The sequence below is a fragment of the Aulonocara sp. 'chitande type north' Nkhata Bay genome, linkage group LG16 (genome assembly GCF_057382095.1).
Source record: "Aulonocara sp. 'chitande type north' Nkhata Bay isolate Kocher_YH1m ecotype deep benthic linkage group LG16, A_spYH_male_GT1.1, whole genome shotgun sequence".
In the NCBI taxonomy this organism is placed as follows: Eukaryota; Metazoa; Chordata; class Actinopteri; order Cichliformes; family Cichlidae; genus Aulonocara; species Aulonocara sp. 'chitande type north' Nkhata Bay.
In genome coordinates this window covers 35,216,423-35,227,580 of record NC_141359.1, presented here as the reverse complement: position 1 = coordinate 35,227,580, position 11,158 = coordinate 35,216,423, and positions in this window count along the sequence as shown.

Genomic DNA, 11,158 nt, shown 5'->3' with positions numbered 1-11,158 from the left:
AGGCCCTCCAGAAAAAATAAAAACATCTTGAACACACAGAGTTTTTAAAATTTCTATCTACCAAATGCACTCTCGAATGAGAAACAGGAGTCTGGAAGGTCCCAAAAGATCTGTTCTGGTGAAACTGACGAATGGAAATCTCATCCCGCAGCAACACAACCCACCTGTAATGCCAAACTATCCCACAGAGAGAGCCAATGAACGTGATTACATTTATAGAGGCAAATTCAGCTCCACATCCTCTCTCAGGACCGGAGTCGGCGCCTTTGTAGCCTTGGAAGGCCTCTGTCCGTCCAACTTGGCAGCAGATGGATGAGACTTTGATGTGCTGAAAGTCGACTTGACCTGTGTTTACGGCTTAATAAATCTAGGATGGAAAGCTGTGGAAAGAACATAGTAACGCAGGGAGGGGAGGGGAGGCATAGATGTCTTCCCCCAATATTTGAGCCACAACAGAGCATATGCTTTATATTATATTATACTGGGGATCCGCATATCGGCAACACACATAGCCCCACAGAAGCAGACTAATAACTGGCACAGTGGTTGTTGGACATTTGGACAAATTTATTTGTTGTGTAGGAAAACGCAAACCACATAACACGAGACTACCAGTTAGTAATGCAGTCTGACTTTGATAGACTCCCCTGGGGCTTAACATACCAGTGTGGGTCCTGTGAGATCCACATTACAAGGAGATGTATTTATTTGCTGTTTGACTGCATTGGCCAGTGTCTGAAGTACATTTAATGTCTGGCCCATGATGTCACTCAGGCTGAAGCGGGCTTCTTCTAAAGCAACCTTAGATCAAGTAATTTATGTGTTTTGCACGATCAATCTTATGTCGCAGGAGGGGGAAAACATGTCGTGTAATATTTGCAGTTGGCCAGGTTAGAACTGATTTAAGGCGTGTAAAACAGGGTCTTGTGCCATTTCTCTAACTCTTAGTCATTTCTGCTCTCCAGGAAACCCTCTGTGTTTAATGTTCACCCCTGTCAGTCATGAATCTGCCTCTCTTTACTCATAATAAGCTTGTTTTCAATACTCTGAGCCAATTTCTTCATAAGCCATGTATATTTGAAAAGAGGAATTTGAGTATCAAGTGTTTGCTTTAGAAGTCTGATATATAAACACAATACCTCTTATTCAAGGGCTCTGCTGGCCAGATAGCCACAAACCATGATCATGCAGAATCAAAGGATTACTTTAGCTCCTGGCTTAAGAAAGATCATACACACACAAAACCCTTCACATTCCCAGAGTCACTTCACCGTATCCAAGTAAAACCCACTTTATAAAGATGTGGTGCTCTAAGAAAACTTTCCTCTGCATTTATCATTGCTGAACTACTTGATATCTGAAATAATATTTTTTTCCTAGCTTAACAAACAACCACTAAATCATGAAAATACCTCCTATACTATTATATGTTCTGGTAACTTCATTTCAGATTCAGTACAAAGAGCAAATTATTTTATAAAATAATAAATTTAGAAGCCCCAAAGTGGACACCAGGTCAAAAGGTATTCCGGGTAAAGCCTCATTTGAAGAAACTGCATTACCCAAAACAAACACATACACAAAACAATCAAACAGCAGTGATGTATTATGTAGCTGATTCCCTTCCTTTCAAATCCACAAGGTTTTAAAATGTGTGGAAGTTTTTACTGGAGATTTAAGATTATTTAAACTTTGAGAACAGATTCTTATCAACATCATTATAAGGTGTTTCTCTGGAGAGCTTGGACTTTTAATAGCTGAAATTTCCAGAAACTTCAGAAGGTTATTTCAAATGTATTTTTTTACTGGTAAAAGCTTTATATAATAAGTATAGTATTGAAATTATGTGTGTGTGCAGCAGGAGAGGAGAGCTCACGTGGGCTACAAGCAAAAAAGCTCATTTGTTTCAGTCAAAGATACAAAGAACACTCTGTTGTGCACTTTGTGCCAGAAGCAAAAAGCTTTTAACAATGAAAAATACAGAATCTTATTTAATGAAATGTCTGATATGACAGCAGAGCAAGAATGTGAAATATTTCCTTGTTTAGCCATCCATCCATCTTTTTCCAGGTATCAACAGTTGGGGTCACATTGGCTGCAAGCTAAGAGGCTGTTTTAAACTTCCTTTTCCACAGCAGTGTTTTGAGTTACTCCCTCTGCACCAAAATCTGGTGCATGTCTCCTTCCAGGTGTGGTGGCCCAGAAAACCTCCAATGGAGGAGATGCCCAAACCACCTCAGTAGCCCTCCCTTCACCAAGAAGGAGCAGCGACTCTACTCTGAAAGATGTTTGAGTTCCTCGCTCAAGCTCTTACAATGAGCCCAGCCACCCTATGAAAGGAAGTAATTTCTCAATCTTATATGTTCAACCTCATCGTAGTCTAAGGAGCTTGGAAAGAAAAGCATCTGAACTTCTTTAAGTTGCTTGAAGACGTTTCACCTCTCATCCGAGAAGCTTCTTCAGTTCCAAGGTCAAATGGTGGAGAGTCACAGATTTAAGTCCCATGGGAGTGTTCCCCAAGAGGGACATTGACCCCCTAACGATCCTCTACCTAATCACAGGAGCCAAGATGTCAAAACAGGTGTAGGTCACAATCAGCCAAGGTTTCGGGTGAACCAACTGTGAAACCTAACCCCACCCTATCATGTGATTTCCTGAGGTCAAAAGACCCAGGATGTGAGTGGGCATTAAGGCATCTGGGAAGGAATCTCAAAACTGGATTATAAATGGCAGACAGTAGGTGTCGTAAGCCACCTCCTCTGTTTAAAGATAATCATTCACAGTGGCCATAGATGGCTTCTTTCACTCCTCTTTCAAACCACCTGTCTTCTTTGTACAAAATGGTAGAGGATCAATAGATGGTCCATGTCCCTCTTGGGGCTTAAATCTGGGACTCTCCACCATTTGACCTTAGAACTGAAGAAGCTTCTCAGATGAGAGGTGAAACGTCTTCAAGCAACTTAAAGAAGTCCAGACGCTTTTCTTTCCAAGCTCCTTAGACTACGATGACCTGGATGACTGAGAACCTTCACAGACAAACCCTATCATTATATTTATAACCCAGAGCTCATGAGCATGGGTGAGGGTTGGAACATGCATGGACTTTTAAGTAAAAGGGGGTTGGGAAGCGTATCTGTAACCGGAAGGTCGCCGGTTCGATCCCCGGGCTCTCTGTCCTGGTCGTTGTGTCCTTGGGCAAGACACTTTACCCTACCGCCTACTGGTGTTGGCCAGAGGGGCCGATGGCGCGATATGGCAGCCTCGCTTCTGTCAGTCTGCCCCAGGGCAGCTGTGGCCACAACTGTAGCTTGCCTCCACCAGTGTGTGAATGCGAGAGTGAATGAATAGTGGCATTGTAAAGTGCTTTGGGTGCCTTGAAAAGCGCTATATAAATCCAATCCATTATCATTATTATTATTATTATTATTATTACATTTCTTTGCAGTCCAGTAATGAGCCACCTTCCCAGCACTTCCCAAAATATGTGAACTGCCTTACTTGGGCAACAACTCTTCTTTAGAAACACAGCCTCAAACCTGGAGGTGGTGACTCTTATTCTTGCCACTTCATGCTCAGCTCCAAACCAACCCAACCTTTGGTGAAGTTCACATTCTGATGAAACCAACAGAACCGCATCTTCTATAAAAAGCAATATTCGATTTTGACATTCCCGAAACACTCGAGGTTAAACAAAACAAAATATAACAAAAGTCATGTTTAATGAGGAAACTGACTTTTGGTATCAAGTATTAAGTTATGTAAATTTGCTACTTTTTAAGTCTAATAAGTAAAAAGTAGCTGTTTACACTTCCTCAGTAACTTTTCTAACACTGTTTATCTCAAACCTAAAAGATTGAAAAGAGACTTGTGTTTATTTTAACTAGATTTTCTTTTACAGGAATGACTTTGGAAGTGCGTTCTCATATACAAACACTGACACTGTCACACACACACGGATGCATGCAGGCGCACACGCTGTTCTGCAGCCAGTTCTGCATGATGCCAAGTCAGGCAGGGACGCAAGCCAGTTTCTGCTCCCTGCAACGTGGGCCGAGTGTCACTCACTGAAATATCCTGCAAAATGTTTCCACGACCAAAAGAGCTCCAAAAAGACTTCATGTATAATTCTGCAGAAGAAAGAATCACTGCATTAAAATTCATAACAATGCAACACTGAAATAGCATTTGCACATATAGTCAGTAACAGCTTTTTACCTCTGCCCCAGTCAGCAGCCAAGGTTCTCCTGAGCTTCACCATGTGGACTCATGCGCTTACTTAGCATGTCTGTGACAGTTGTTTAGAAAACATTAAAAATAATATTCACCAATGCCTCATGACAGCTGTTTGAGCCGCAGCCATTTTCTTCAACTTGCATCTGTCATCCAAGCTTTTACAGTGCTTTCTTGGACAAGGTACCATGGGATCTATTTTCTGGATGCAAGGAATGACCTTGTGGGAAACATTTGGCACAATCAATCTTGTGATTAATTAATCATAATATTTTCTCTGGTCACCACAGATGGAAGCTCTTTTTTGGGGCTGGAACTTCCATTATCAACTGGCGATAGCAGCGCTGACCCGTTGGAGTGCACTCTGTACACGTGTGTGCAGTTTTGCTTGAGTGTGTGTGCTTCTGAGTTTATTTCTTGGAGATTTCAGTACAAATTGGTCACTCATGGAAGTCTTTTTTTTTTCTCAAGATAAGGCTTTTGTGATTTATTTCAACACAGCGAAAGGGCAGAGGGTGATAGCATCAAAGCTTTCAGAAGCGGAAAAGGTGTCTTATTCCTGATCATTACTTGATATTTCTGTCATAATCCTAAGAAGAGAATGAAAGTCAAAGTAAAAATTCAATGAGAATATAATCTGCACATCTCCTCCTGATTGGCTGCGTTCCTGGGTTGCCCCTGGAAACTGTCTGCTGCAGGTTGTTCTACTACAGCATTCTGCCATTTAAAATCCCCATGTGTGCCAGCACTCCTGTGGCAGCACATGACAGTTCTTGTGCTTCACCTCTGCTAACGTGAGTCACTGAGCAGGATTTCTTCTGTGTATAATTATCTGACACGGATTAGCACGTGCTTTTGTCTAATATTTTATTATTCTGTTTCATAACAGTAATTAACAGGTATATGTGTTGCACAAATACAGTTTGTAGATACAACTTTTTAACCAGGCTTATACGCATTAGCTCTTACCTCCTTCGTTCAGATATGGTCACTTTTGCTTCCAGAATAAATAAATAAATAGCAAAGGCCAAAATGCTACTATTAAAGCTTCAAAATGGGGAGTACTTGTGCCTTTATCCATCTTTAATACAGTTCATACTGTCTGAAAATCTCCAAACCAGCAGTTTAGTTCATATCGTTCATTCTGCTGTGCACAGATTAAATTACTTTTGATGTAAATAGCAGTCACATTAAAGAGTTGGATTGCCTTTTTCCCCTTTTGCACTGTTTTCTCCTGTTTTGGTTACCTTAGCTAGCTACTACATAAAGCAAATGTCTTTTCCTGTAGTGCGTTTCCACTGAATGTTAGTCAGCACTTTTCTGGAAAGGTAGTGCTGCTTTGTTTATTGTTTTGGCCGAGGTTCACCTTGGAGTAAAATTGCTTCCACTCATGGTCACTTCCTTTTTTAGACCTGTGTAGAAACTTTAATATCCCACATTACTGCTAAATCACTGTTCTGATTTTGATTTGATGAAATTCCTTTGTAAATTTATGTTGCACTCCTCTACCTTTACACAGGGGCACGATAAGTGAAAACACTGAAAGAAGGTGCCAAATAATACACTACTTTCTCCTGGCTCGTACACTTGTGGCCTACTCCAGTCCTACAACCTCCAAATTCAGACTTATTAGCCCTTCAAAAGATGACTGTTATCGCTTGGCATCCAGTACTACTATGGCCGATGCATTACAGCGCCAACACCAAAGTACACCTTGTACACATCTCACGGTTCTCTGTAACACCAGCAGCATCTGACAGTACATCAGTAATTTGAAACCCCTAGATGAGAACAAGTTGAGAGTTGTTTTTTCTCAAAGTACTGGATCTAATCCCAAATGGGTCAAAGAATCTCTATAGGTTCTTCTGTTGGTCAGTTGGGGTACTTATAAGTTCATATCTGGTATTATTAGTTCAAAACTGTTCGATAAACTAACATATTTTTTCTACATATTTAGAAATGGTTATATCCTGGCTAATACCAAGTTCATGCTGTTTAATTATGCATCATTGAACTTGGGTCCAACATAGATAAGAGCTTATCTTTCATGCACTGTTCATCGGTTTGGGTGGCAGGCTCCTGCAGAGTAGAGACCTCAGTAAAACCATAAAAATCATTTCATGTGTGTATGATATGCTTGTCTGTTTTTTTAATCCTGCGTGCTGGAAAACATATTACACAGCATTTTTCATGCTTTCTAAGCCACATGTGGCAGTGGTTTAGTAATTGTTTCCAACAAAACTGATGCGTGTAATGATGCGTGGATACCACTGAAGGCATATCTCCAAAAGGCCTCTCCTTTCTGAAAGACATACTGATTGGTTAACTCAGTGGAGAGAGAAAGAGAGAGATAAAACTGTGCCACGTGAGAGACATGGAGGAGATACATTGCATTCAACAGAACAAGGAGAACGGCTGGTAAGGCACCCAAGGCTAAAAGTTTACCATCTTACCTCCAAGTTTAAGGTTGGTTGAGGGCTCTCCAGCATGCTTAGGTATTACCTCTGTTATCCAGGAAGGCAGATATCAAGCACTAGTGGATATTTTGAATAATGTTAAAGGTTACATATTCCAGTCGATTCAAATTTGACCAGGGCTACATGACCAAGAAGTTTGCGTGTTTCCTGAGGCTTTTTGAAACTGCTTCTGAACTCTGTTGAACTTGGAGTAGCGCTTGTTTAAGGCCTGCTTTCTGGACAAAAAGGTTGGATTCGCATAAGTTTGTACGGGTGATCTTGGCCTGTATACCTTACTACGGTGGTTGTAGCTCGGGAGATACAGCAGGTCACCTGAAGCTAGAAAACATCACAACTGTATATCAGGTGAGCAATTTCAATTTGTGAGTGAGAGTGGTAACTCGAGACTTGAGTAAGGGCCGGTTAGCCTCCTACCCTTCTTAGGAACAGTCTGTTCTTTAACTAAGTGTACTCATTACAAATGTACAAACAGACACTACAAGCAGTTAAGATCATTTGATTCACTGCTCTGTATTTTGAAAATGACCCTGGGAAGGAACACAGCATACCTACAGGTGGAAATGGGCAAACTCCACTTTGAAAGGCTTCAATTGGCTGGTAGATTAAAACAACAGGGCTGAACTGTATATAGAAACTGAATTTGACACACGATCTCATCCAGTGGTTTTCATACTCAACACGATGATAATGGCCTTTTGGTTCCCACAGTGTTGGGTTTTTTCTTTTTAGAGCCACAAGTTACCATATTTGGAAAATACTGTGGAACATTATGTTATCAGTTAACACTAGCAAGCTTGGTTAGGAAGCCACATCCATGGCTTACATGGGTGGAAGACGCACACAGATAATTTGCTAAAACTGAAGCATAAATGCTGGGAATGTTTGTAGACCCAACAAACTGCAAGCTTTACTATTTGTCTGATAATTCAGTTAAAAATACTTCAAGACAATCAAAGTTGTGTTGGCAAAACTGAGACCTACCTGGCATCAGTTGGCCAAATATGTCCTAAACATATGGCTTATATATTGGCAGAGTTAATTGGCGAATCAAATTTGTCCATACTGTAGGTGTGAATGGGACTGACTCTTCTTCTTCTTCTTCTTCTTGTAAGTTTTATTAGCGGTTGGCAAACCGCTAATAAAACGGTGGTGGTAATGCACCATGCAACTGCATGGTGCATTACCACCACCACTGGTATGGAGTGTGGACAGGAATCGTGCTCAAAAACTGCTTCTCTCAAAAACGTAAACAAAGCCTGATAATGTTTATTCCCCGACTCCTTTTGCAATAACTTAATAACATCCACTTTCATTTAAATGTTACTGAGACTTTGGACCAGTTGTCTAAGACTGACTCTCTGCATCAGACTACCTTATGTACCCCTATAGCTGGGATAGGCTCTATAGCAGTTTCATTGTCTCATTTGATTAGTTCCAGCTGTGACTCATCACCCTCTGTGTCCACTTCCTTGAGTATCTCAGGTGTTTATTTAAGGCCTTTGTTTGTCTCGGTGTCTTGTTGTATCACACTGTTTGAACTGTCTGCCTGCCTGAGTGCTTTCCTCAGTTGACTTTTTGGACTGTTTTTTTCAGCTTCACCCAAATAAAGCTTTGTTTTTTATTTATGATATGAGTGGGTGAATGAGGCATGTTGTAAAAAGCACTTTGAGCACTCAGGTAGAGTAGAAAAGCACTACAACCAGTCCAGTGCATTTATTAACTCAGTTTTCAAGTCTATATTTTGGCTCCACATATCCACTGATATGATAGTTGGGGATTGACTTGCTTTTGATGCTAGCATCAAGCAGTAACTACAGTTTTCTGCACTGCAGATTTGCTATTAAGCGTTGCTTTTGGGGGTTTGCATCTCATAAAAGCCGAATGTGTTTGTTGCTTTCTTTCCACTGCAGAGATTGAAATGGGAGAAAGAAAAACAGCACCTGACCAAGATTTTGTGATTATTTTATTCACTCACCTTTCACAGTTTAAGACAAACAACAAAACTAGATATCCAAACATATCCTACTTCAGCTTTTCCATTGAAGGAAATATTATTACGAACACTCGTAAGACTCATGTACGAGAGGTCAGCAGGGGTAGTATTTCTAAATGGTTTATTTCCTTCCAGACTGCCAAAAACACCCAGTGAGCTGTATTTATAGTAAATTGCAATAATAATTTGTTTCTACTGACAGAACATGTTCCATATTGCTCCAGTCTTCCGTGTTGCCTTTGAAGTGCCAGTTAAACCAATCGCATTCCTCTCGCAAGTTCTCACTTCCTATCTTCTCCATTCATAGGCCCAAAATAGCCTCTGAATCATTCCATGGACGCTGCTTTGTGTTTACACTTTGCCTTCTTCCATACTGGAATATTGTACCATACTTCACACCAACCGTTCAAAAATGTTCCGATAAAGTCAACAAGAGAAACCAGAATATGGAGTTTAAAAGATTCGAGGGGAACTTGCTCAAGTACATGTTGTGTTTTACTTCAACATCAAGGGCTAAAGATAACTTTTGGAGCTAAAACTTGCCAGAGAAAACTTGTATGGCACAGTATGTGGTTTTCTGGAGTGCTGTAATAAAATAAAATACTGTGGGCATGTGTAATTGCAGAAAATGTATGCTACTCTGACACTGATTTTCAGACTGAAAAACAGTGTTCTTGTTATATCTTTGTACACTTTAGATCTGTGGCTAACATTCTGATCAAAACCAGCTCGAATCAAACAAGCCAAGAGTAACAAAGTGATAAGTGTGAATTACTACATCAGCAAGGCTGCAGGAAACAACAAGAAATGGGAGACTGTTCCAGCGGGGCGAAGAAACAGCTTCCAATTCCTGTGAGAGAAAATATAAGCTGAAAATAGTGTGAACAAGAGACTGCTGTCCTGCCCAAGATCCACGATCCTGATTGGTCCTGTTGACAACTGGTTAGCTTAACAAACATGCATACAGATGCAAAAATAGACCATGAAAGAAGCAAAGCATAGCAAGCAAAGGTTTTTTTTTATACAATCACTGAAGGGCGCCGGGATGGTTTTTCAAATTGCAGTTCATGGCGGTTTTAGTTATTCTTGTTATATATTTGTATTTTAACAAGAAACTGGTTAAAGTCGGGTCAATTATTCAGCCTTGTTAAAAGGTCATAGACAATTAATATTAAACAATATAATACTGATAGCTCAGCAGTTGCTGAAGAAACACCCAAGCCCAAACCCATCCAAACTACTGTTTCAAGTGTGCCACAATGAACCATGAAAACAACTTACAAGGTATCTTTTCCTCACATGAGATCAATGTTTTTGTGCAGGGTAACAGATAAACATGCCACCTGGTAACCCCCATACAGTCACACTATCACTAAAGGTAAAATAAGGAATAAAGACCCAAACTGCTTTTTGTAGTATGCTTTGAACACGTGTTTTTATTACAGTAGAGTACATACAGTATATGGAGATAAACTTGCTTTTGGCAATAACCTCAAGTGGCCGTTTAGAGGTACTGCAACTTTTGTCTCTTCTGTTTAAGCCTCATTTTTCAGCTCTGAAGGTTGCTGTTTGGCAACGCCGCAGCCCTAATTTATGGTTAAAATAAAAATATCCTAAAGTCTGACAAATAAACACACCGTTTCCGCGAGATCAAAAGATTAACAGTATTTCCTTCTTCGGCTGCTGCTCTCACAGTGCCGTTGAGCAAAGTATGGAAACAACCAGTGCTGTCTAATGACAGTACAGCGTTGTAGTCACACTGCATGGTTCCCAGATTTGTATGCATTACCCTCTCTTGCTCTGCGATGACTGCTTCTTCTTGTAGCTGTAATTACAAAGTCATCACAGTTCAAATTCAGTTAAAAAAGGTTTAAGGTTTCTTCCTTAATTCTCTTGCAAATGCTGGGGAAAAGCACGGGCAAACTTCTTGCATGAGAAATGTCTGAATGCTTTGGCAGTACATGTTTCCTTCCACTATTTAACCTTAAATGTTACATAACTCACTTAAGTCTTAAGTGTTTCATGAGTAGCCACAGCTCTGTCAAAGTGTATATGAGTTGTTTTGCTACACAAAGGCCATGGTGAGGCCTAAAGCCCAAAATGTAATATACTGTATAGGTGGCAGTTTACATGTTGTTGTTGTTGAACCCTCAATGTGTGTGTGTGTGTGGGTCTGTGTGTGTTTGTGTGTCTTCCTTCAGGGTTTACTGGGTCAAAACCTATAAATTTGGTCTCCACTGCCTCAATTAGTCAGTCAGCTTTCTGGCTCAGAGCTTGTCAGCTAAACACATGACCACATCCTAATTGAGCTTGTAGTAGAAACTGTTCTGCTCTGATAAACGAGACACTGAGAAACACAGCGTCTGTTTTCAAACGGCTCCAGTTCTGGAGGAATTTAACAAGGTGTTGCATACATAAAAAAAAAAAAAACTTAATAAAAAAATTAAATTTTAAAAAA